The sequence below is a fragment of the Anser cygnoides genome, chromosome 2 (assembly GCF_040182565.1).
Source record: "Anser cygnoides isolate HZ-2024a breed goose chromosome 2, Taihu_goose_T2T_genome, whole genome shotgun sequence".
Classification (NCBI taxonomy): domain Eukaryota; kingdom Metazoa; phylum Chordata; class Aves; order Anseriformes; family Anatidae; genus Anser; species Anser cygnoides.
The window spans coordinates 111,006,208-111,026,014 of NC_089874.1; the positions used below are offsets into that span (position 1 = coordinate 111,006,208).

The window sequence follows — 19,807 nt, forward strand, 5'->3', positions numbered from 1 at the left end:
CCAATTAAAAAAAAAATCTCATAATGTAAAATTTCTGGAAATCTCAATTTTGTTTTCAGATAGCTCATACAAGTAAACTTCTTGTGATCTAGAGTGTGGACCCCCAAGACAAATTCTGAACTAAGTATCACTGCTAATGGCTTTCTTCTTTAAGATAATGTAGTACAAGAGAATATATTTTGAAGCTTGTTTAACCAAGTAAAGTGATATAAATGCATACTTCTTTTGGAGGGGAGCTACTTCATCCTTATTGGACTTTGAAAATATTTACACTGCAAATTAGTGAAGATTAAATAGGGTACCATAAATTCTTGCCCAACCGCTTTGCATGCTAACTTCTCCAAGTAGCCAGCCATCAGAGTGCTTTTGATTTTTAGTCAGCCATCAACTCGTATCTTTTTCTATACAACCTTTAATCAATGAAAGTGTTTTCAGAAAGGTTTCAGATACAAAAAAGAAAAAAAAAACGGTAACAAGAAGTGATTAAGAGAAGTCACTGAAACAAAGATTTTATAACATCTTTGCAGTGAGGATGTGCGGGAGGAGAAGGCTGCTTGACACAAATATGTGAGACCTGCTCATGGTTCAGAAGCTGAGAGTATTAAGGACCTAAAAGATAAGATGTAACATGTTACTTATTCTTAAAATAATTTCAAAGTTTGCGTGTATACATACTAAGTGATAACAGCTGTTTTATGGCAGGTTTTCCAGATGTGGTAATTGCCTGCTGAACACTGCTCAGCTCGCTTAGCTCATTGGTGGATGAATTCTGTACAACCTTCAGACATGTCGCATACTGTGATGCCTGTGAAGTTTGAGTGAAAATTTTACTTCATTAGTCTAAATAAAATCAATCATATGAGCTAAGACTTTGGTAAAGGACAATGGGAAACATAATTTTAGCTTTAGAGAGGCTTTGTTGAAGGTAACTTTATAAGTTAGTCAGAGGGGAGTTTAACTTCCAAAGTCCTTACTTTAATCATAATAGTGGGCACATGTCAGAATATTTGATTTCATGGGAATTGTGGAGTATAGAAAACTCAGTTCTCTCAAGGGGTAGAATTTTGGTCATGTTACTCTAAGAAACGATCATTGTAAGTTTAGTATTATTAGTTGCTGTTCTTCTTCAAAATGAAAACAAAACAAAAAACAACCAAAAACCTGTCAGTGAGGAATTTGCTGATGAAATGAAAGCACTTTTGCTTTGAAATTCACTTCAGAGTACTACATAGAAATAGTCTTGCTATCCAAAGGGCTTTGGCACCCTTTGCAGAACCTGAAGTAAGTCACCACGTTTGCGGTAGAAACTCGAGGCTGACTTCTCCAAGGATAAGCCACTTTATCTCCTGTCTTTTCACTCGGTTGGAACATGAGAAAAAGAGTTCAGGTTTCATCATTCATCTGTATAATCACTTTCAGGTTCCTTCAAAGACTGGCAGAATCCCCCAAAAAGGAAGTAAGGCAGGACTTTGTTATGCTTAATGCAAAGCAGAGGATGGCTGGTGCAGGGAAAAACATGGAGAGTCCATACCATGAGACATTGCTACAGCATCTTTTATGTTACACATCCAGATCTACCCTGAGTAGCGGAAATAAAAGAGAGTAGTGGTGGTTGTGCAGCAGTGGTGGTCTAGAAAAGTCTAGAGGCAAGTCTTGCCTCTCTAAGTGAATTTTTTTGCTTTAAAGTGAGCTCAGCCATTAAATGTCCTGTGTCGTTGTGGCTGGGCAATTAGCCTGTCTGACTAATCAAAGCGTATGTTATGATAGGTAATCAGCATGTGCATGGCTGCCTATCAGCATGCCTGTAGCTACTATGTATGCTCTACCTTGTCTGGCAGAAATACTAAAAGATATATTCAGAGGGCTTGGTGGTGGTAAGGATTGAGTGTAGGGCACAAGGAGCAGTAAAATCTGAGGAACATCAACTTTCTGATACTTAACTTTCCTATCCCATGCAGCCTCCCTCCACCTCTTTCCAGCTTTCCTCCCCATAATGTGAAGGAACATAGGAGAGCAACTCATTGAAATCATCTGATCCCTCTGAAGGCTGTTTTATGAGTCCATTTATTTGGCTTGCTTACTTTTCTTTTTAATTTCTTTCTTCCACTTAAAATAACTCATGGAATGTGGATTAGGCGCTATACAAAAGACAGCAAAATGACCCAAACCTCCAAAAATTCATTCACTACCAAAGTCAGAATTGGAGGGATTTGGTACTTATTATTCCAAACTAATTGAATGATAGAGTTCTCTTGCTATTGCAAAGGAAACAGCTTTGTGCTGTGTATTTACAATGCAATGCTTTGTATCAATGCCACCATATTTTTTCATTAAGAAAATATTTGTGGCTTTCATTATTTCTGCAGTTACTTGTTTTCTCAGGGGAAAACTATGAAAATGAAAATCCCCCTTTTACAGCCATATTTCACTTGTCTGGCACCTTAAGTGTCAGTGAAATTCCACATACCATCAGCTCTGTTTTCTTCTGTTAAAAACACCAATATTTTGTTGACGCATGTTAACAGGTCCAATGGCAATTGCAAGCTTTTTCTAAGCAGCTTCTTGGGTCAAGATAACAAATTGCAAGCACATGTGATTAGATCTTAGTTTGCGGACAAAACACCCAGATCTCATCAAAGTACTGCGGACAAGTTGGGAAACTGAAGACCAGCACTGTTTGTAAGCCCTGATGCTGTTACCATGGTCTTATCTTGCAGCAGAGATTGCAGTCCCACTTCTTCTGTTTGCTAGTTTGCTCTGGGAGAGGAACTGGCTTGAAGATTATGGACGTCTGGCTGCTCTTACTGGTATGGTGAAGAGGACCTTGGAAATAATTTGGTTGATGCTTGAGAAAACTGAGTTCACATGTTTGGGAGAATACAGCCTGGATCTCTTTTGTTCACAGGCTTTCTGTAAATACATTATTTTTTATGTCATTTGTAACCAGTGAGAGGTCCCCGCCTTTAGCTGTCATCAGAGGCACTACATGGGCCTCCAGATATTCTGAATCAATGTTTGCTTGTTATTTGATTTGGGTAAGAGATGAAAGAGGTAACAGACAAAGTACGTTTTGTCTGTTGTCACCCAGAAAATTGATTTTTCAGTGTAAATCGTTGTTTAGATTTCAATTTCAACCTTAGGAACTCCAGTGTGCAAATTGTTTCCTTTTTCCAGGGGCAACGCCAGAATTCCTACATCTGTTTTACTAATGAGAACAAACTTTGCACACAGAAATTTTGCGGAAAAGGAGCCGAGCTCCTCTTACAAATGGAGGGTCCTTACGTAAGCTTGTGCTTTACTCAGAAATAAACCTGACAGGAAACTTTTCCAAAGTGGCAAGCTGGCCCGATGCTGAAGGCATTCAGGTCGCTGCTTGGCATGTCAGTCTCCCAGAGCAGTCAGACAGATGTTTGCGTACAGGCGGAGTGGTGGCGGTTCGGCGGCAACTAAGCAAACCTGCTCGTGGAAGTGTTGGTTTGGGGCATCTGTGGTAAATTCAACATTTGCACTGTGAGGTGCTGTTCATGATGGTCATTATCTGCGAAGTGTAAAAAGCTTTTCAAAAGGGTGAGAGGCTGAGATGCCTTTCTTAGGTATTTTTCAGTGCCTAGGACACAAATATATATCATTGTCGTTTGTGAGAGCTTAATTTGTTTAGTTTGTTAGAGCTGTGGGTTGAAGATGATGAGTTTTTCTTCTCTCAATGTAATGTTTTCATGCTATTAAAGGGCTTGCTCTTCAGTGCGAGACACAAAACCAGATCCGCTGTGCTGTTTTGGGGCTCTGTGTTGGGTTAGTAATTAGCTGTGTTTCAGTTAGAAAGAAGCAAGTGGAGCATGCTACTTTTCTATCACAGGATACAATCCACATAGGACACCCTACCTTTACAGTATGACAATATATTTCATCAAGGGAAAGACAATGAGAACTTCTATAACAACTCTTATTGTTAGTACTCAAGGAGAAGAAAACAAAAACAAAAACAAAAACAAACAACAACAACAAAAAAACTCTGAGTAGCAGTGGGAGAAATCTGTTTACACAGAGGGAGGCGATGGGTTTCTTCACTTCTCAATAAGTTTATTTCAGTTGTACTGTCTGAACCCAGCACTAACAAGTGTCCCATCAACCAAGGTGAATCTCAATGTCAATTGTAAACTTAAAGTTTGTTTTTAAAACCTAATGTATTTTCAAAGAGCCTAAGTTATAGATGTGACATGGAGGAGCTCCTCTCTGTGCTCAGAATCAGGCTGCTGGCTAGAGGTGGACTGGCCTCTGGGAGCCCAATCATGCAGGTCCTGAAGGTTAGGGATAATTTGGAGCAGTTGCTCACATAAATAAAGGCTGGTGTCCAACGCCACAGTCTAATGCCAGCACAGGCTGGTGTGGCTGCCAAAAAAAGGCACTGTGACTGCCAGCATCTCCACTTTTCATGTCACCCTCCATGTTTCTGCCAGTGTAAAAATATTGAGGGGATCTCATGGGGAATCATAGTGAGGAACCGGTCAGATTTATGGTCCTTCCTTTTTCAGTTTTAACTCAAATAGGTTTGCTTGCTTCTTCCCATGGACTCGATATATGCTTGCAGTGGCTGGATGAAGGTGGCAAGGAGCAGCCAGGAACTAGGGGAAGGACAGGAACTCTTTTTGGTGGTGCTGACCTTTAAACTGGCTGTGAAACCATGGCGGGCTGCAGGGTGGGGATGGAGTGTGAGGAGCAAGGGCTATGGACATAGGCTACATGTGTTCACTCTTGAGCTGAACTTCCTGTGTTTCTTAATATCACTTTTACCTACGCTTATGCTTATTGTAATGCTATTCGTTTAAATAAGAACCTATTAGCACTTCTCTTAATTGCTATTAACCTTAGTCAAGATGAGAGGTGAACTGTGTTGGGTGCTATACAAATACTCATTAAAGTGCCTTCCCTACCTGGTAAATCTTGCAGCCTAAGAAGACTAATGATATAAAAGCAGTTGAGGGCCATGTCTATTAACGTGGCCACTGAGAGTCATTTTATTATACATGTCATGAGGAAGAGGTATTTCAAAAAGAGATTTGTAGAAGGCCATGATGATTCAGGATGTCATTTCTATTTCTGACGCTACTTAATAAATATGTGCATTAATTCTCCTTTGAGTCAGTGAGACTAGATTATGCTCAAGGTAAAGTTCTCCGAATTAGATGTTTCACGAAAAGAGGACACAGAGGGGCTACAGATAGTTTTGTAACTAAAATGCAAGACTGAGTTTAGTGGCATGGAAAATGGGGAAGGAAGGTATCCGCTTTCCTGTTTAATGTACCACAAGGGGAACAGCATGGATTTGGGTGGGTGGGGGAGAAGCCAGCATGTCATGGGCTGAAGTAGATGGACGCAACAGACACGACGCCAGTAAAGGAGAACGGCTTGTGTTAACCTTGGTGTAGAAGTGGTCACCATCTAGGATGCTCTCGGTCATAGCATGGCCAATGGTAAATGAGAGTTGTCCTTGCCTCGTGTATTGTTAACCTGTTTAGGAACCCTACTTAAATTAAAATACAATATGCAGTGAACACTAATTTATATCTTCTGTATTTTTTATTTGCTAGACTCAGAGTATATGAATGTAGAGTACAGCTAAATTGTAGTAATGATTATGCATTGTCAAAATAAATTAAAATTGAAAACCTTATTGAGATAAAAAATTAAATTTGTTACTCTGAAAACTAATGCATGTCTGTTTTAGACACAGCCTCAGGTACATCCCAAAGCATTTTATATTCATAAGACCTTGGTTACGTTTGGTTAGTGAGGGGGGCTGGAGAAATGCAGCAGGAGGTAATGTCTTAATAATCCAGCTAATTCTCTCAGTCAGAAAGCAGCTACAGATATGAAAGTGGCAAAGGGCAATGCTGAATTAATTGCAGTAAATCTTTGCAGAATTTCAGTTGCAGAAGCACAGGGGCCAAATTTACTGATTGTTCTTTCAGTAGTCCTAAAATGGGGTGGGTTTAGCACTGACTGGCAGAGCAAGATTTGCATCAGACAACAGAGCTGTACTGAGGTCAGCTAACCCATGTCGTGAGCTTGACCTGTGTCACTGGAGTTGCATGAAGGGGAGTCTCATATCTTGCCAGAAGGTTCGTATCTTCTGTATTTTAAGTAAATGGTAATGCTGGCCAATTAGAGGTATGTGGGCATAACGTTTGCAGTGAGGAAAGACAGAAATAGAAGATTCGGTCTGATTTCTAAACCTAACCTTCACATGCTGTCTCACAGTGATCGCTTTTAATAATGAGAATTTTGTTTCATTGCCATGCAGAAAGCTAAGCTGCATGAGTCATGGGCAGAACAGTTTGCTTTTAATAAATTGAAGTGGATACGGTAATAAAAAAAAAATAAAAAAATCAGTTCGACTCCAAAACCATCTACCCGTCTAGACAGATAGTGCCAAGCTCGCGTCTGCGGAGAAATATCTTCCTAATACTGCTGTAATAATGCTACTACTTTTACAGTACTTCCCATTTTTCTAAGTGCTGTACCCGGCTAATTCATTGTTGGCTGGGCTTGAGACGGCCTTTTGCGGAGTTTGATAGCATTTTTGTGTCTTGCTTTTCTGTAATGTGCTATTTTGAATGCCATGTCCAATCAATTAGGGAATCACAAGAATGTTTTAGGCAGCAGTTCCCAGGGCTGGTCAATAATCCTTGTCCCAGCTCTTCCAGGGTTGCCTATTCATCCCTTCCTGGCAAAGACCCTGTGTCTCCCCATTGCCCTCTCCTATAAAAAAAAAAAAAAAAAAAGCCCTTGTCATGGCCAAATGTTCTGCAAGGGCCTGGTTTCCTTATGAGTGCTCTCCTCTGACTGGTTACCCCATGGGAAAGGTTATGTGAGTGTGTTTGCACCTTTTCCCACCCTCTGTGGGGCTTTCCCAAAAAGTCACTTGTGGTCACCAACTGGAAAACTGCAAGGGAAGAATGGAAAAGGGAGTGGAGGGCAGAGCTTCCCGCATGTTTTACGCATTTCCCCAGCCTAGCATCAGTCTCCTGGATGACTCTGTTGCTCATACAGTTGGGTGTCAGCATGTGTTGGCTCTGACATCTCCATACCTCCTCCCCAGAGGACCTCAGGTGAGCACAGAAGCAATATGAATGTGCACTTAGCTCCTTGCACAAATAAGAAATCGAGGAATTCCCTAAGGCAGTGGTCACAGCACCAAGCTTGCCAGAGCTCAAGAAGCATTTGGACAACGCTCACAGGCACAGGGTCTGATTTTTGGGTGGTTCGGTGTGGAGCCAGGAGTTGGATTCAATGGTCCTTGTGGGTCCCTTCCAGCTTGGGATGTTCTGTGATTATATGAGAATCCCCATCCAGGAAGAAATGCAAGGAAGGTGTACGGCACAGGGGGGAAGAACAGTGCTTTACAGGGGAAGATGATAAGATTCTTGTAAGGGCAAAGGTGTATTAGTAGTATATGGGCTGGGAGGAGCTTTCAGCAGTCACTGAAGTGGAGAGGAGCTGGTCCCCGCGTAGCGGCACGCAGAGAGCTCGTGTCTAGAGCAGCAGGATGTGAAGAGTTCAAAGGCTGCACATTGAGGGCAACCACTACAAGCTGCAAGAGTGTGGCATCCCTCATCCCTCCCAAGTTCGGGCCCCTTTTAAATAAGCAAAATGTAGGAGTTAAGAAAACAAACCTCGAGCAGAGAGTGGGCTGGCCCCTTCCTGTGGCGCGCAGCAGGGGCTGTGCGTCTGGCTGCCTTGTGCTGCACTGAGCGTGGTGTGTCAGGAGTGGAGATGGACAGGAACTGCAGGGGAGACATCAAAATCAGTTCCTCCTGATACCCAGCTCTGAAGCTCGACCTCCAAAAGTGCAAGAAAATAGCAGGAGTGAACCTATTGTCACATAGCAAGGCAGGAGATCAGAGTCCCTTCTAGCACTGCCTGGATTTGCCATCTAGATGAACGCTGGTATCACTCCAGGGAAGCGTGGGGAGATTATTCAAGTTTCCCACCTGTGTGGAAAGAGTATGGATGAGGGCTTGCTAAAAACCGCTGGAAAAACAGCGTGTTTTTTGTTTTCTTTTTAAATAGTAATTTAAAAATGCTGATTCATGGAAACATAAACTTTCCACTGAGCTCCCGTCTGACAGGAGTTAGGGCAGGCTGGCCAACTAACCCACTTCAGAATTAGAAAATAACATTCAAAGAGAGAAAAAAAGCAATAGTCAGTGAGACCGTGAGGGCTAAAAACTCGGAAACTCAGCCCATATTGGCAGTGCAGAGGTTCCAGCTACTAAATATCCGATGCAAAGATTTCCTGCTTGGAGGAACAGCCTATTAATACTGCTTGATGTTTTGAGGTTAAATCAATGTGCTGAAAGCTTTTAGATCCTCAGATGAAAAGTGCTGTTAGATACGCAGTATATCCACAGAAGGGATCACAGGGCGTGGTATTACCGTGGGGCAAATCTCCCTGCTTGAGGACAGCAGATGTTACTCCGAAGCTCTGCTGCCCCTCTTGTCGAAAGCAGTGCCACCACCTCCCTCTGCAACGGATGGGGCGATAGCTGCTAAAGGCTGAGCTGGGAAATCGAGCTATTTTCAAGTAATAATACTTCTTAAGTCTCTTAGCTCACTTTTGAGACTCTTAATTGATTCAAACCAACTCTGTCCTTTTCTTACTTTCTTCTTTCCCCAAACCAAACCTTGTTAACTCTAATGTATGTCTTAGCTGTCGAGTACGTTCCCTTGTGGTTCACGATGACTTCCAGAGTTCCTGGTGGGGAAGTGTACACAAGTTGTTTTATTTAAACTGCATGACTAGAGGTATGCCCTCTCTCAGTTGATGGCACACATTTCCCCTTTGAAGTCTCTCTCTTTCTTGTGTCTGTTACAGTGTGCCAGATCTGCTAAGTGGCAGTTCTGCATTCAGCACAGAGTAGCGCAGGTCTGCAGATCTGAGCTGTGGCACATCCGCTGCCTACTGTCAAAATCTCTTTCCTTTCTGAAGTCCCACGGAGATGTGGCTAATTAAAGGAGATATCCCCCCCCAAACCCCACCCCCTGATTCATATTGGAGGCCTGAATCTCATTTGGATCTTATCATTTTGGGGGAGCTCTCAGCATACACAGAAGGGTAAGCCTGCTTTACCCACTGCCTTGCAACAGAACGAGGGTGCAGCATGGGAGCGTGTTGGGCTATGGTTCTCCTGCAGCTGGTCAGGACAGCCTTCATGTGGCCGGTCCTACTGTGGGCAGGGAGCACTTCTGGCTGCTTCTGGCCCCCAGAGAAGGGAATGAGTACCATGAGCATGATGCAGCAGAGCCTCAGCTCCCAGAGCTGCTCCTGGCCCTTGTAGCCAGACAGCAGAGAGCTCAGTTACGTGCTCTAAGAGCAGCTACCTATTTACCAAAATGAAATGGTGCAAGTCAGATTATCCCTTCCCGAAGGGCTTTGGTGCATGCTCTGAATCCGTGAGGCTTCCTGACGTGTGTCGGGTTGTAGTTTGTGTTGCATTAGGCGCCCTAGCAAAACTCCAAAGTCATCTTCAGTATTACATCGCCCTTTCTGGCTCAGGAGCCAATGTGCGTTAGGACCTGTGTTTCTTTCTGCTTTGGTGATGATGTTGAGTGAAATAGGGTCCAGATTTTGAAAGCATGTGGTTTGTCACTTGAAATTAAAATCTAGAAGGCTGATACTCCCCCTCCCCAGCAAAAATCCCGCAGGTCAATCAAAGCCAGACCTTGTCAGCATCCAGCTTGCTGCTTTTAAATTCACAGGCAGCCTCCCTATCGTTTGCAACTGCAGCAGCTAAACTTCTCCGCAGAGCAGAAATCACTTCGCTGAGCCAAAAACCGGCCGGACCCCCCGCCCCCCCCCCGGGGTGCAGGTGGGGCTCCTTGCTCTGTGCGTGGGGTGCAAGCCCTCAGCGCCCCCCTTTTCCCCCTGCCAGCATCCAGCATTTGCCTTTTTTTTTTTTTTTCCTTGGCGTGCGCTTTTTTTTTTTCCCCTCTTTTTTTTTTTTTTTTTTTCCTGCCTTTCCTTTTTCCCTCCCTCTCTCCGGAGGAGCCTGCACAGCCCTGATTTGCTGCGGAGCGGCGGAGCGAGGCTCGCCCTAGGCAGAGCCGGGCTGCTGCTGACGCGTGGCCGCCGCCGGGAGCAGCTCCGGTGCCACCGCCACCGGTGCCACCACCCCCGGCACCGCCACCGAGGTACCGCGGAGCCCCCTGCGGCACGGGGAAGCGGAGGGTATGCCCGGGGGGGGCGGTTGCAGATTGCACACACCCCCCTCTGATTTTTTATTTTTTTGTAATTTTTTTTTTTTTTTTTTTGAAATCCACCTATTTATATATAGCGGCAGAGAAGCAAGCCTCGCTCCCAGGAGCCATTTTTAAGTTGGCAGCCGCAGATGGGGGGGGCTGTGCGGGATGCCGGGGGGGTGCTGGGGGCCGGGGGGTGTGCGGGATGCTGGGGGAGGCGGCGAGCGGTGCCCCCGTGCTGGGAGCCGGAGGGCTGGGGGGGGGAGAGGGGGGGTGGGCTGCGCCCCTGCGGCTGGGCCGGAGAGGCTGCGTGTGTTTGTGTATGGGGGGGGGGGGGGGGGGGGGGGGCATGCAATTTTATTTATATTTAGAGCGCTATTTCTGTAGGAAACTTCACCAGTCGGCACAGGCGCCGCGGGTGGGGGGAGGGGGCGTGGAGTGGTGGGGCACAGGCGGAGCCCCCCTTATCCTCTCCGTGGGGCGGGGCGGTGGGGCTGCCCCCCTCCCCTTCTCCCCTCCCGTTGCCTTGCGGTGGCTGGGGGGGCTGTTTCCCTCCTCCCCCCCCCCGGGCCGTGGCTTCTGCAATGCGGCGGGTGTGGTTATGCACGGAGCTCATCGCAGCCCCGGCCCGCTGCAGTGCCTGCGCCGCGCCCCCCCCCCCCCCCCCCCCGGCCCCCCCTCCGGGGTCCTTCTCCCCCTTCCCTCCCCGGGAGGCAGCGAGGGGTCCCCCCCTCCTTTACTCCCCCTTTTGGGGGTCCCAAACGCCGGGCTGCGGCCGCCCCGCGGAGAAATCACGCGTGGGGGGCTGCCTGTCACTCCCAGGTGTGGTGTGGAAGTGGCGGTGGCGGGGGGGAGGTGGAAAAATAAAAATAAAAACCCGAGGGCATCCCCTGGGAGGCCCAGCCTGCAGATGCGGGGGGCTCCGTAGCTCTTTATTCTTCCCTCAAAGAGCTGAAACTTTGTCAGATGCAGGGAGCCTGAAAACTCGCACCCCTGTCACCGCTGCAAGTAGCAAAGTGCGTCCGATGTGGCTTTGCAGTTTCCTGATTTATTTATTTTTTTTTTATTGGAAGTGGAGGGCGTCCTGCTTAAAGCTCTGAACGCCGTTTTGCAGCCTGTGCTTGTGTTTGAGGCAGAAAGTATTTCCTGAGCTCGACGTGCACGTCGGTTGGAAATAGAAGGAAAAGTACCTGCTTCATTGGAAGTCTTTTCAGTCAAAATAATTGCAAGTCAGAGGTTGCGCTTGCCAAAGAAAATCTCTAGGTTAGGTGTGTCCCACGTGCGTCTGTCTCTTTACAGTGTGGCAAGCTGAACTCTCGCCCTTTCATTTTACTTTTAATAACGTCAGTGTTTTCTTTGTCAACAGAAAGCAAAAAGATTCGTATATATCTAAAAAGTATCAATCTCATAGAAAATGAGCAACTAAGCAAAATATGCTTTTGACCAGTAAACATTCATCAAATTTAATCAAGTCTATACTTCTCCTCCAAAACTATAGAGAATAGCTCCTCCGTGGAGCAGAGGATGGAAAGACACGTGGTCTGATTTTTAGGGTGGTCCTTTGGGGACCCAGGAGTTGGGCTCGATGATCCTCGTGGGTCCCTTCCAGCTTGGGTATCTGTGGTTCTATGAAAGCTCAAGCTCGCCCTGCCGCATCAGCGCTGTGATTGAATTCACCGGTCTCGCTGCACCTGTACGTGTACTCCTGTGGTACACAGGGAGGTGAATGCTGCCGTGCTGCTCTCCTTGGGCTGGAAACTTTCAGCTCTGCTGCTGGGACGAGACCTGCGCGGCAGCACGGGGAGAAGACAGCTCAAGACCCCCGCGTTGGGGTAGGAGCTGTAGGAAGTTTATTGGCAGCACTGGCCGAGCAGGAGCGGAGCCCACGGCACGCCACAGCCCCGCTCGCTGCAGCAGCAAAGAACCAGGCGCAGTGAAGCGGCGTGCATTAAAAATACATTGCCTTTATTTCATCGGGCCGGCACGGCCCGCGCCTCTCCCCGGGCTAACTGCGCGCAGCCGCATCCCTCCCGTCCCTCCGTCGGCGAGGCGGCCCGCGGCCTTTTTTCTCCCCGGGGGCTGCTCCGCGTGACGGGGAGCTCGTCGGATGCGTGGCAGGAGCTCGGCCGATGGGAGCCGGCCTCTGCGGTGGGCAGGTTCAGCCTTTGGGAGGAGGAGGAGAAGAGGAGGAGGTGGGGGGCAGCAGGGTGGGGCACCCCTCCCCAGCATCCTGGGCAGGGCGGGGCTGTGCCTGGCTTCGGGGGAACCGCGGCGAAGCGGGAGAGGGATGATCTTAGTTTGGGTTTTCTTCTCTCTTCCGAGAAGGAGCGAGTTGAAGGTGAACCTCCGACTTACGTAAATCTTGCATTGAAACAGGGTGAGGTCTTTTTTTTATCTGAAGGGGAAACCTTTGATGAGAAAGTTACTGCTCACGGGTTTTTATCTGAAGGCTGAGATTTTTTTTAAAATTTATTTTATATTTTTTTTTATAGATAATACAAGCTCTGATGGTAGGCTTGACCCACGATGGCATGCTCTTACCTATGTTTTGTTAGATTTGTTGTCTGGTGCGTTGGTTGTGAATTCCTTGGGGGCAATGCATGGCGGCTTTTTTACATATGTAAAATGTCACTTCTGTGTATTTCAGGCATGATCCGGAGTTAACAGAAACTTCTTGAAATGTGTTAAATGTGTTATTCACAGCGGGTGACATTCAGGCTCGTTTCATGGAAATCCCATGTACCAGTAAAGGGCTGTCTGTTGTCTCAGAGAAGACATCAAACCATTTATAAGTGGTTATAAAAGAATACTTGTTTCTCATGAGATGAAGCGTCGTCTTTATCTCCCAAGCTTTAGCGTTATCAACATGAAAGCATTTATAACTGTTTTTCACATTGAAATACATCCCGCAGCGTGAATCTGTGTACGTTCAATGCGTGTTCACTGTGTGCTGGCCTTTGAAAACAAAGGGTCGGTCCACGCAGGGAAGGCTCTTTCATGAATCTGCAGGAGCTGTGCTTTTCTCAGTGCATGCAGTATGGCCCTAGAATATTGTGTTTTAGCATCTGACTTGTCGCCTTTTTAACTGGAAGTATGATTGAAGGGTTTGAATTGTCAAAGTGTTTTGTTCAGACATAATTTCTTTCTTATGAAGTGAAAACAAATGTGTGTGTATAACTGAGAAATACGATTGCTGTCAAATAAGCTGAAGATTAAGCTGAAAACATTTTTATTTTATTTTATATTTTTCCGAAGGATCACGATGGATTGTTTTTATTTGGTACAAAAGTTAGAGTATGTAAAGTGGTGTTACCCAGAACTAGACTTAAGGAAATATCACTAAGCAGTTTGAATCAGTACCGTAAAGGAAATTTTTAAAAGAGGAGAAATACTGAAAAGATAGGGGATTATCTTAGTTTTACAGCATCCTTCTCTTAATTTTTAATCACTAGCATTCGCCATTTCTAATGATGGGGTAGTGGTCCAGGTCTAAATGTGGATGCAGATGCATAGCCCTTACTCTCGCATTAGCTGGCTGGAAACACCCAAAGAGAAATGCTTGGTTTCTCTGGGAAGATCTCCAGTCAGTGAAAGGAACAGCACCAGCAGTGGAGAAGAGGAGCATAACCACTTGTCTTGGCTTCAGTACAAGAGTCCTATACGCCCTTTGCTCCTGCGCCTGCCATTATCGGTAGTCGTCACTGTAAGCATCAGTGCAGAGGAAACTCAGGAGGATTGCTGAGAACTAGATATTCATGGAGAAATGGGTCAGTATTTGGGACAACCGAGTTAATCTGAGACAATATGCCATACAGACAGCCTTCTCCCTATTTCCTGCTCCTTTCCTGAATAAGTGATGTCATGCGATTTTGAGAAATTGTCAGCTTTTTGTCTCTGGAGCAAAATGCAATCTTTACTTTTTATTTGGCCTTTATTTGGCTATATCAGCAGAGCTGCTCATTTTTAAATAAAATGGATAAAACCTAAAAAGCAATTATATTAATTTTCTAAATCACTTACAAATCTATTTGCATTCTACAGGACATAGTATATGAAAAGGCAATACGTAAATGAAAGTTTTAAAAGCACGTAAAAATAAAAAAAAAAATTAAAAAGGAGGAAAAACCCTTTTTATATGGACCCCTTCCAGTTTTACCCTTTCCTTTATAGACCTTGGAAGTACTTTGTGTGCCGCAGACAGAGAATCCCTTTCAGTGGCTTTGCTACCTATCAAAAGTGATCTGTTTGCGAGCCGAGAAACAAAAGCAGTACTGAAGTGCGTGTGAGGATCACCCACCAGATGTTTGATCCCGCTGAGGAAAGCCTTTAGCTTGGAGGGTTAGAGAAGAATGTGGAAGCCAGGGACTGGGAACGTGTGTGTGGGGGGCAAGGGGTGGAATAAATTGAAAGCATCTGTGGATATAAAGAAAATTTGGGGGAAAGGGAGGGGAGTGTTAGCGAGATGCAGTGCTGGCTACATGCACGCACGCATGTATTGGTATGAAATTTGTGCTTACTGACAACGTAGTGGAAGTGATAAGTCATTGCACTGCCTTAATGGGTTAGAGACAATGGACAATGGTTGCTGTTGCAGGTTAAAAACCCAGCTACCAAGGCACAGCATGCGTCCGTCCATCACTTGGCTTTTACTGCAGCCCGTCCCCTAAAGCAGGGGCTGGGTTTTGATCCCAGCAGTACTGGCTGGGCTGTGGGCAGTGAAGGGCGAGTTTTTTTGACGTGGGCATGGATGCCTTGCAGGCTCTTATTCGGAGCTGTGTTGTTGGAGGACAAGCCACGTGGTGGGGGAGAGGAGGGGAAATACACGCCTCCAGGCCCCTAGCAGAGCAGTGGCTTTGCCTGGCTCCCCAGCTGCCCTCTCCCCACCTTCATGTGTCCCCTTCCTATGGCTGTGGTCACCACTGGGGTGCCCCTTCACTAGGCTCACCAGTTGGGTCCCCAGGGCATTGCTGATGGCAGTGGAGCAGGAGTCCCTGGTGAAAATCTCCTTGTTTACTCCACGTGAGCATGAGGGCAATTATGTGTAATGCCTCCTGGTTTCCTAGGACATACTGGCTGCAAATAAAATCTCGTTTAATAAGCCAGCAAATGCAAGCAGGCTGTGAAAAAAAAAATGCTCTACCAGACCTAGGAAACATATGTTTATGCTAGCTGAGAGACCTGTTCTTGCACCCCGACTCGCGTCGGGTGGCATCTTTGTCTGCGAGCCTTCCCACGGAAATTGGTAAGCCTGCCCATGAAGCAAGGCTTGATCCGGGTTAGACAGAAACATCAAGATCCGACCCTACAAACTGTAGCTTAGGTCAGGAAGCTGTAATCTCTCTGAGGACCCTGGAGATGATTACTTCACCACGTCTGCTGAATTCATCACTGTTTTCTTTCAATTGAATTACAGCTGTTGCAGAGCAGGGCTTTGGGCGTGCAGCGCTCCGTCCCTCCGCTCCCCAGTGCTATGGGATTGCTGCAGGCACCCCACAGCTGCATGTGGGTGGGTACCCGAACGTATGCATGTGTGCACACCCAAACATTGCCATGTGGGAAGTGTGTGCACCAAGAAACCCAGTATCTCTGGTTTATTCCTCGTAGGTGATGCTTAACTTTACGGTATCAGTAAATCTGAGGTTTGGTTTGAAAAAGAGAAAAATGTGTTCTCAAAAAAAAAAAAAAGTCTTTTCAGTTTTTCTAGATGGTCTTGGTAGCCGAGGCACTGCACAAGTTAAGGAGCTGCACAAGTTAAGGGGAATTTGGCATCTGTGTTGGCTGGAGGGGTGCAGGGACGGCTGGGAGGAGTGCAGGATGACCCAGCACGTCACCCTGTGCCCCAGCAAGGAGTAAAACAGAGGTTTCAGTCCCACTTCAGAGGCTGGCACTAGACAGAGTTGCCTTTTGTTGAGTAGTTTTCTGTAACAGGTAACTAAATTTGTCATTTTGCTTTTCCGGTACTTTGCTGGTTTAACCATTTATCTCTCTAGGCAATTACCGGTGTAAAATCTTGGGGAAAAACAAATACAGAATGGCAGGCCCGACTGCAGGGATTAAAGATGAAATGAAATTGCTGATTTTTATGTTGGAACTTTCATTTTCCGTTTTTTCTCTCCGGTGGATCATTCCAGAATACTGAAAGTTTTGGTTAATTATATGTGCTTAAAGGAAAACACTATAATGTAGTTTCCATGTACTGGAGCATTATTCTTGTACAGCTGGAGCTGGCAGCTTTTCATTCCCTTACCACCTCCTTTTTCTCCTAAAAATAGCAGCACACTACAGTGGGATTACAAGAGAGGCAGAAGAACGTTTCCTGAGCAACAATTTTTGCTGGATGGTAGTTGAGGTAACACTACAATCAGATTTTGGAGGAGTCAAAGGGAGATAGGAATAGGAATAGATTGAAATTGGACAGAGGCAAAACGGGGTGGAGAGGATGAGGGTGGTGGGTGGGAAGCATACTGTAGTGCCACCGAGATGTGCTGGGCTATGTCACAGTCTGCCTGGGGAATCAGGAGAAGCCTCACCACTTGAATCATTCAGAAGTTGCTGAGACAGAGCACTCAGCAGCACAACGTGGGGAACAAACTCACGGCGCGCGTAGGAGACACGGGCAAAATGACCTAATTTCCATCTCTGATTTTTATGATTTATTAAAGAGTTTTGCAGGCTTTCTTCTAGCAGGCTTAGAGATGGAATTTGAGGCACGGCAATTAGGAGAGTCCTTTAATTCTGTGCCAGCACTCTGTCGGCGTTTGATCACTTACTTGCCGCGGTAGCATGCGAAGCAGCAGCAGTTCTCCACTGCTGCACACGCAGGTAGCAGATGGGCTCTGCTCTGTGTTAGTACCCTGGTTTTGTCCTGCACTCAGTGCCACTAGTAGTGTAGGTAGATTGTATATGTATGTATAGAGACTATACAAGCATGTGTAAGAAAAATAATGTATTAATGTTTTAGAGTAGACATCTGGAAAAAGTTACAGTAAAAAAGATAGTGCCCCCCCACCAAGAAAATACACTTACCATGCCACCCTCTTTACTGACACCCTGGAGAACTAGAGAATAGTTGATTTGTTTCAGTTTATTGCAGTCCTGGGAATCCCTTTCTGCCCATAATGGGTTAGCGAAGAAGAGCCGGCAGACAATGCTGCCCCCCACACTGGCTGGCCAAGGACGGGAGAAAAGGCAGCGCCCAGCTCCTCCATGAATGTATTCAACTATATTCGACCTTCTGTCCTCATAAACTGCGTGCCTACTTGCATTTGTATGTAATTAAATGTGCCACACAATTAATTATTGCTATGGTAAAATACTATTATCACCAATTTTCTTTGAAAATCCTGCCTTTCTCTTGAATGTTGGTGTCTAGGTCATTATTTCTGCTCAGTATCCACTGGCCAGAATTCTTGCAAAACCAAACCAAAATACCCAGAATTTCACAATGTTTAAAGTTCAAAAGTATTTTATCCTCATTTGCTACTGCTGTGACACATATTTCTTGACTTGTTCTTCAATGTGTGAACCCATAACTATTTTTCTTAGACTCATATAATACATAAAATATAAATATTGTATTTTGCAGCTTCTCTACTAACACGGTAGTGCAGAGCAGTAAAGCCACTCCTTTTCTCAGCCTGAGGGGACAGTGATTGAATTAAGGATGCTGAAGTGAAGAATAAAAAAAAAAGTTCCTTCTCTTTCAATTTTTACCATCTTCCTGCTGCTTTGCTATTGGAAAAGACATAAAATGTCTCTTTCCAGTATATGGCAAATGGCTTGGTTTTGGGGTTAACCCTGGAACCGAAGCAGTGTAGTTTCTGCATTGCACTGACCAAAGCAATACCAGCAGCTGCTGCAACAGGAGTGCCTGTATCAAAGCAAACTCTCTGCCTTGTTTTGTACTTGCTCCCTCTCAAGGTTCACTTTTGTTTTTGCTTATCCCCTGGGCAGACACAATTATTGCATTTTCCACAGCCCTTTGTTGTTCTGAATCCCCTCACCACACTAGCAGTTTGGTTATTGCTCTTTATTTTGCTGTTTGCCTGCGTCTTGCATTTTCCGTGGTCTAAAGCAATGCTTTCTAACTCTTGCTGGTGTTTCTTCTATCTAATAGCAAGGTAGCTGGTATGAAAGATGTCCCCTGTGACCTTCTGATCCTCAGATGTTGTTCTGAAGAATGCAGTCAGTGTAGTTATGCTTCTTCCTTCTGACCAGTTTGTGGAAATCGATACAAATGTTTAGTACCTCTGCAGACTTGTAAGAAATCTTGTTCTCCTCTTTTTTCAAAGTAAAAAATGTTGATGTGTAATAGATGATGCAGTAACGAGCCAGTATGCACATTATAAAGTTACAAATTACCATAAGAAGATACGCCGTTCTCTGGCCTCCAAGCAGTTATAAAGGGATAAAATAGATGCATTTAGTTTACTAAAAATGCTTTGCTACATTCTTTTAGGTCACGCCAGGGCTCTCTGTGTTCCTAACTCACAGAATTACAAGTTTGCTTCCTTAGTAGTGTCCTCTGTGCCTGTGATATTGTTGAAAGAAGAAAAATCACTGCAGGATGGAACTTGGCAAACAAATCAAGGACTCAGCCAAGGAAATGCATTGTCTGTTAATTTTCTAAACAAAACTAGTTCAGTTGAATGCAAGTGCATTTGCCTGTTTTGTATCTGGTTTCCACTGGCTGTATTTTGATTTTTGTAACATAGACATGATAAGCAATTATTTGTGCTTATGTGGCATTGTTTAAAAAATACTAGTGGTTAAATATTTCTTAATTAAATGTTGGCTGCTGAGCCTGAAAGAAACTGTTCAGAAATTCAGAAGGGGTAGTACAAACATTAACAAGAGTCTGAATAAGTGTTGGAGTGATAAACAGGATTATTTCCTACTTAAAAACATACCAGTTTGAGAAGTTGGCTGGGAAAAAGCCACTCTTCGATAGGGCATGTTTAAGCCCAACATCTTGAGATTCTCGAGAGAGGAATCCTGCTTTCTAGTGGTGTTTGGCCTTTGTTTTAAGACCTTGTAAAATCTACTCTAACCTAGTATTCTGAAATTACAGTATATGGAAAACCCATTTTAAGTTACTCTGGAAATTTTTAGAACTTTATTTCTTTCTGAGCTCTAGTTAAACATGTGGTAGGGAAATTACTTATCAGTAATACTACAGAGATATGAAATTAGTACTGAAGTGCAATATTTAATGTCACTTAAGATAGCAGCTCTGCAAACTGCATGGTATCTTCAGGAAATGGAGCGGTGAGGCAGGACAAGTTTTTCTGTTACTCCTGAAGAATTGGCATGTGCCGTTGCTGGCAGTGGGTACTGGAATGGCCCCACAGCCTGTTATGTCACTCCTCATCGCAAGGAAAAGGCAGCTACTTGAAAAGTTAGTGGGAACTTGGAAATATGTACAGCGTTCCATGGGAAAATGAAGGAATAACTGATAGCAGGTGAGGCCTCCACTTACGCGTGGGTGAAAAGCTCCAGAAGTCCTTCCTGCCAAAGCCCCTTCAAGGTGCAGATGAAGCCCTCAACAGTGTTTCTGCCTCCTTCCTTG

The 19,807-nt window shown here is 45.1% G+C and overlaps 1 protein-coding gene across 27 annotated transcripts in view; it reads left to right on the forward strand.

Moving 5' to 3' along the window:
* The window catches only part of EPB41L3 (erythrocyte membrane protein band 4.1 like 3), a 139,536-nt gene that overhangs the window by 35,611 nt on the left and 84,118 nt on the right, over positions 1-19,807 (forward strand). For 16 of the 27 annotated variants that reach the window (XM_048045776.2, XM_048045806.2, XM_013179433.3 and 13 more), the window contains exon 1: positions 12,459-12,616. The exons of 1 other annotated variant lie outside the window; for it this stretch is intronic. The gene's annotated coding sequence lies outside the window, so the exon portion shown is untranslated. Of the gene's footprint in view, positions 1-9,981; positions 10,229-12,458; positions 12,617-19,807 lie in introns of those variants that run through there. 10 more of the 27 variants (XM_013179440.3, XM_048045866.2, XM_013179444.3 and 7 more) reach the window with 3 other exon arrangements.